Below are 6,443 nucleotides of genomic sequence, written 5' to 3'. Positions count from 1 at the left end.
CCTCCCGCCGGCCCCGCGCCCCGGGCGCCCCCCCGACCCCTCTCCTGCAAGACAGAAGCGCTCCGCGCCCGCTCGGGGCCAGGGCGGCGGCCGCGGGTCAGAGTTTCCGTAGAAATTTAAACACAGGAAGAAAGGATCGCGTTCCTGCGGGGCCCCCTCCAAGTTTTATTTTTATCCGGGGCGAGAGCCCCTTGGATGTTTTCCTGAGGGCGGCCAAGGCTTCCTACTAGGGAGGAAACTTCCAGCAGCCCCCACCTTAAGTAAAAGTCTCCAAAAGTCGCCCTTCTGTGCCGGGTCGGCGCGCAGGGGAGAGACGCTTCTGAGAATGCGGTCAGGAATGCCTGCCTGCCCCTGCCCCCGCCGCCCGCCGGCGCGCTCCCGCCGTCACGCAGTCTCGCCTCCTCCGAGGAGCCTCCCCTGCTTTGCTCGGCCCGCCCTCCGCCGCTCGCCCCGGCCCCTTGCGCAGGGTAAGCGTCCCTCCGGGGCCCCTCACGCTGCCGGCAGCCCCCATGCGCGGACTGCTAATTCTGTGCCCAGGCACGACCCGAGTCCCTTACACGGCTCCCATCATTTAACCCCATCACCTGGTCCTTATTTTGTAGAAGGGGATGGGGGCTTCCAGGGCCAAGGAAGGGGTGGGGTTGGTGCCCAGCTGCCTGCACTCCTTGCGCGACTCTCTACTGCCTCCCTGAGGGAGGGATGGTGCGTTTGATCCCTGTCCTCCCAGGATTCGCAGGGGCCTGGCACACAGTAGGTGCTCATCAGGACAGGTTTTTAATCCTCCATCCTTGCAAAGGGTGGGTGAAGGTCTCCAGGGGCAGCCACACCAGGCTGAGCCCCCAGAGGCCACATTGGCAACGCTGCCCGGTGGGAATTAAGCCTGCCTTTCCTCTGCCTCTCTGTGCCCTGTTAGTTCTTCAAGGTGTGTGCCAATGCCACCTCCTCCAGGGAGCTGTCCTGGATTCCCCTTTACCCAAGCACTCAGGCCCGAGAACCTGCCTGTACCTCGACTACAGTACTTCCTTTATGCCACCTCATTTTGCAGCGGGTTCATACAGTTGGCATTCAATGTCTGCTTGTTGGATGGCTGCTATGGACCATTCAGGGCCTACAGAAGTGGTTACAAAGCTGCCTTCCAAGGCCATGATGTCATCAGCATGCCGTAGTTCCAAGGGTGGATTCTGGAATCAGGATGGGGTGGGGGAAATGGGATGGAGTCTGGTTCCAGCTCTGGCACGTCCCAGCCCTGTGACCTCGGGCGAGCCTCCTTGGTCTCACAGAACCTCTGTCTTCCCCGGAGAGCCTCCAGGCAGCTCCATACCCAGCACGAGGGGAGCCTGGCAGGGGGGAGGCTAGGCAGTGGTGGACACTGTCACTACTGTCTGTCATCCTGTCATTGTCACGGCCTCCTCTCCCTCACTCCCTCTCATTTAAGGCTCAAGTTTGTGAATTTCTTGAACTTGGAGAAGTGCAGGAAGGTTAGTCCGTCCTTGGGCTGGCCTTGCCAACAGGCCCTGAAGGACCCTTTGTCTGCACCTTGGACAGCGAGAGCAGCTTTGGAGAAGTGGCCAAGTCCCCGCCGGAAACAGCTGTCCACAGTCTCTGCCATGCCAGGGAGACCTGGCCCCTAAAAGTTCCAGTTTTCAGGACAGGGAAGAAACACACACACACACACACACACAGAGTATTATGTAACTTCATTGTCTTATCCTTGTTGATAAACAACAAAGATTGTGTAACCGTAATGTCGTCTTTCTAAATTTATTTTCAAGTCACAAAGGGTCTTCTGGAAACCTACAAGGTATAACTTGTGAAAAAAAGTAAACATATAATTCCTTAATTCTGGGTACATTGGCATTCCCAAATGTTGGGGAACTGACACGACGTCTGACCCTGAAAGGTACTCTGGGGCTTCGTGCCTGACCTTTTTGGGGTGCTTTACAGGGTGTGGGACAGTCTCTTAGGCATGGCAGCTCCCTGCTTCCTCCTGGGACAGCGACCCCTATGGCTTTGCCCAAGAAGCTGTGTTTCACTTCTTGTTTCTGTGATTTATGCCTTAGCCAGATGTTCAAGACATCTGCTTGCTGTAAAGCGTCACTTTCTTGGCCACATCTCAGTAGGGTTCCTTGCTTTGCACCCTCTCCTTGCATGCTGCCTCTCTCTCCCCTTGCATGCTGCCTCTCTTTCCCCTCCCCCAGTCTCCCCAGGTGGACAGTGTGGAGATGCTTCAGCAAGGGGAGGGGAGATGCAGGCAGGGTGGCCTCTGTGTAGGTCCGGTGAAAGGATGGGCCAGCGGGGACCAATCCTGTCCCCAGGCCACGTATGGCCTGGGCTGGGGGTTCTTGGATGTTGGGATTTCAGGGACGAAGAAAAAATAAAAATGACATTCCCCCAAAATTGGGAAGGGGGGACAAGATTCTTCTATGTTCAGATATTTCCCAAGTTAGGGGTCTTTAAGGGGGTTCCTTTCACTCTGGTGGTGATTTCTGCTGTCTCTCGTGGGCCACCGTTTTGGGATTCTGTCTCTTCTCTGAGTCTCTAGCTGCTTATAAACAGATCTTCTAGATACACTGTTGCATTTATATGGAATTTTCTGCTTTTTGACCCAATGATTCTCATCATTAAAAACCCAAAGGGACAGATTTTACCAGCAGGATTGATTCCTAGCTCATGACTTAGTAAAACCCAGTCTCATTAGTTTAAATGGTGCACTGGATTATGGGAAGTCCTGGGCTCCGCAGCTCACCTTGTTTTGCCATCTTGCTGCCCTTCCGTGTCAAAGGGATTTCACCCACAGTCAGGCATTTACGTCTTTGCTGACATTTCAATACTCACCAGGAGTACAGGCACAGAGTGACAGGGACACAGGAGACAACTGAGCAAGTGTCGGGAGAATGTCACCCTTGTTGGAGGCCCTTTCCCATAGTGTTTTATTTTCAACATCAGCTTCTCCTCCTTGGCTGCCCACAAGATAGAACATCTTGCTCTCCACCCAGCGACACCTGTCTGAGCGCTCCCCACGCCATCTGTGTCTTAGGGAAAAGGCAACCGGACCACGCTCTGCAAAGCATGGCAGAACCAGGCCCTCCGACCTGCCAGGCCTGGCTGTAGGGCCCGGATCAGGGGTTATTCCGGGGGGGGGTCTCCTCTGATAGGTGATCTGGGGGTGCTTCTTACCCTCAGCACTGCTGCTAAGTGAGGCTGGAAAGTTCTTTGTCCTAGGGGCTGGCCTGTGTCCCATCCCATAGCATGTGTAGCCGGTAGCACCTTCCCCTCCCGGTGTGACAACCAAAAATGTCTCCAGACATTGTCACATGTCCCCTAGGGGCAATGACCTGCACCCTCAGGGAAGACCTGGCAGGGGAGGTGCTGATCGTATTATCCTATGTTTGTTAGATGAGAATGCGGAGGCCTGGGGAGGTGGCGTGCTTGGCTTGAAGTCACAGTCCAGAGAGCCTTGGCCTTAAATCTAGGTTTCCTCAGCACCCCCTTTCGCCCGCCAAACTAGGGCTCTCTCCATGAAATGAACACACACACACACACACACACACACACACACACACACACGCGCGCGCATGGAATTAGAGAGGCAGGACATTTGGTTCATTCTCCAAAAACACAGATGCCCCCCGGGGCTGCCCTCAGTTGGTGGAGGGGGTGATACCAGGCACAGCCCCGAGCATGTCCATGCTGCTCTGTCCCATGGTCCTGGCCACCCCTGCACAGGGCGGCTTTCTCCCCAGTACAGATCTCTGCACTCAGAGGTGCTAAATAAATGCTACTGACTCACCAACAGTCCCGGGTGGGGAAGAAGTGATCAGCTCATGACTCAGGGCTACCGTGAGCAGCAACGGCCACCGTCCAGGTCCCGCGCTGGCTCTGTGCCCCTTTAGAGCTTCTGGTGGGCAACCCGTGCAGGAAAGCAACAAACCCCAAACAGGTATGTGACTTAACGCACTAAAAGCGACTGGGGTGTAATTACGCCCGGGGAAGACGTGCCTGGGGAATTTATAACTGAGAGATGGTGGGCGGGAGACGGGACCTGTCATTTCCTTCCCTCGCATGATGTCAGAACCCGTAGCAGAGCTGAGCTGAGCTGGATGGGGAGACTCCACGGGCACGGAAACTGCCGGCCCAGCGTTCTGGAATGCAGCCAGCGCATGAAGTTCTTTCTGGGGGACGGTTTCCCCCAAACAGGATCCTTGGGTGTTGTTTCCATCGTAGGGTTTTTAGAAGCTTCATGTGTTTCCTTAATCCAAGGCCCGCCTTCTGAGAATTCCTAAGAACGCTAAAAACATGCCCGGGGTAGGTCAGAACCCGCCAGCTCAGCCGGCTGCCGCCTCCTCCCGGAAGCCTGTCTGGTCACAGTCCGTTGCTTTACTCGCATCTGTTCCGCTGACTCCGCTCGGGGCTCCATCCAGGCGCTCCGGCTCACTTCTGTCCCCCCATACTCATGTCTCCTTCGTGATTTCTGCACTCTGCACCCCTTCCCATCCTGGTCCTGGCACACTACAGACGTCCCCGTTTGTGTTTATTTAGCAAGCAGTGGTACAGGGCTTACTACGGTCAGCTCCGTGCTAAACTGTCTACAAATACTCAGGCTCGTAGGCAATTACCACCGTCTGCAAGTGGCTTTACACAGAGGCCCCCCGCCCCAGAGGGGACTCCCTTACTTGGAGGTTTGGGGAGAAGTGCAGACTGATCTCAATAGCTCCGTCTTCCTCAGTGACCCTGCGGGAATCACAGCGTTAATCCCCACAAGGAGAGACGCCTCGCCTCGCCTGCTTAACCAACCTGGCCAGTTGGCCAGTCGTCAGTGGGGGAGATGGGGTGGGGGTGGGGGCCTGGGACACCCTCCCTGCAGCAGGGCAAGGCTGAGCCAGCGGCTCGACCACTCTGCCCAGCAGTGTGGAAACTCCGCGTCACGGCCTGCTGACTCCACGATTCGCAAAAGGAAAGCCTTGTCCGCTGGTTAATTCTTCTTGCAGGCGCTTGAAAGAATAAAAGAACTTCAGCTTGTCCTGCTCTGAGTAATAGCGGTCGCCTTTCATGGAGGTCCCCAAGAGAACAAAGGACTTGCATGTCACAGGCAGAAGGAGCCTCCTTCTTCGGAGCTTGGCCCACCCCACAGAGGCAGGGCCTTCCTCCAGAGCTGCGCCGTCTGCCCAGACCAACAAGCCTCTGACAGATCAGGACCAGGTCTGCCGGCTGAAGGCCGCCTGGGGCCTCCAGGCTGGGAGCCAGGGTGGCACTGGGGGCACTGCCCTGCTCTCAGCGTGTGCACACAGCTCCACGGCCCTGCATCCTGTATGTGGGTGCTGGGGGTGGAGGACAGGGGGCTGCACCCCACCTGCATCATTGCTCCCCTGGGGTCAGTAACCATGAGCAGCTTCCCTAAAGAGCCATTGCCAGGGAGGCTGGACCCTGTGTCACAGGCACTGGCTGCAGCCTGTGTCTTGCTCCAGATGGGGACCCTCTTGGACCAGTGTGGCCGCATGTGGCTTTCCCAAAGATCAAGCAAAGCCAGAGCTCCCTGGACAGACAGAGGGAGAGGCTTAGGTGACTTTATGGGAAGATCCTGACGCTTTCCTGTGGGACCCCAAAAGTGGAATAAAAGGTCTTCCGGGTGTTCGTGGGGCCACGGATGGTCTTTCCCTGAAACCTTGGCTGTCATGTGTGAATGACTTGGGGCCAGTTCTGTTTTGCATCAGGGCCTCTGCTAGGTCTAGGGTCTCCGTCCTGCTGCTGAGTGGGCTGTGAGCTTCTCTGGGTGGGGTGAGGTGCGGGGGACACTGCGTCCTGTATTTCCAGGGCCTGCCCGCTGGGCACCCAGCCCAAAACAATGGCCCAGTGTTTGCGGGAGATGGGAATGAGCCAATGAACCAGGGGCCTCACCAGCACGTCTACAGATCCTCCCGACCCAGCACTGGGGAGCAGCTCCTTGAACCTCCGCCAGGTTCCGCACCTCAGGCTTCATTGCCCCTCACGGAGGGAGTGCCAGGGCTCTACAGCGCGTCACTGTCCGACAGGAACGTGACGTGAGACACACAGTAACGGAGACATTCCAGCAGCCCCGTGATAGGGTAAAAATAATCAGATGCGATTAATAAAAACGTGTATGTAGCCTAATATATAAACATATTATCTTTTCAACCTATAATCAATATAAAAAGTATTAATGAGGTATTCGACCTTCTCTTTTCCCGGCTAAGCATTTGAAATCTGGTGTGCAGTTTACACATACAGCACATCCTGGTTCAGAGAAGCCATGTCTCAGGGATTCAAAGCCACGTGTGACCAGGGACCGCTTAGCCGCAGAGCCTTTTGTTATTACTGAAGGGAAACCAATTGGATGGCTTTTAATTTCTGCTTTATATTTCTCTCTGTTTTCTAAGATGTCTGCAATGAACACAGGTTAGTTCTATCATCAGGAAAAGGGTGAC

This window comes from Hipposideros armiger, unplaced genomic scaffold, assembly GCF_001890085.2.
Source record: "Hipposideros armiger isolate ML-2016 unplaced genomic scaffold, ASM189008v1 scaffold_228, whole genome shotgun sequence".
NCBI lineage: Eukaryota > Metazoa > Chordata > Mammalia > Chiroptera > Hipposideridae > Hipposideros > Hipposideros armiger.
This window is presented reverse-complemented; position numbering follows the sequence as displayed.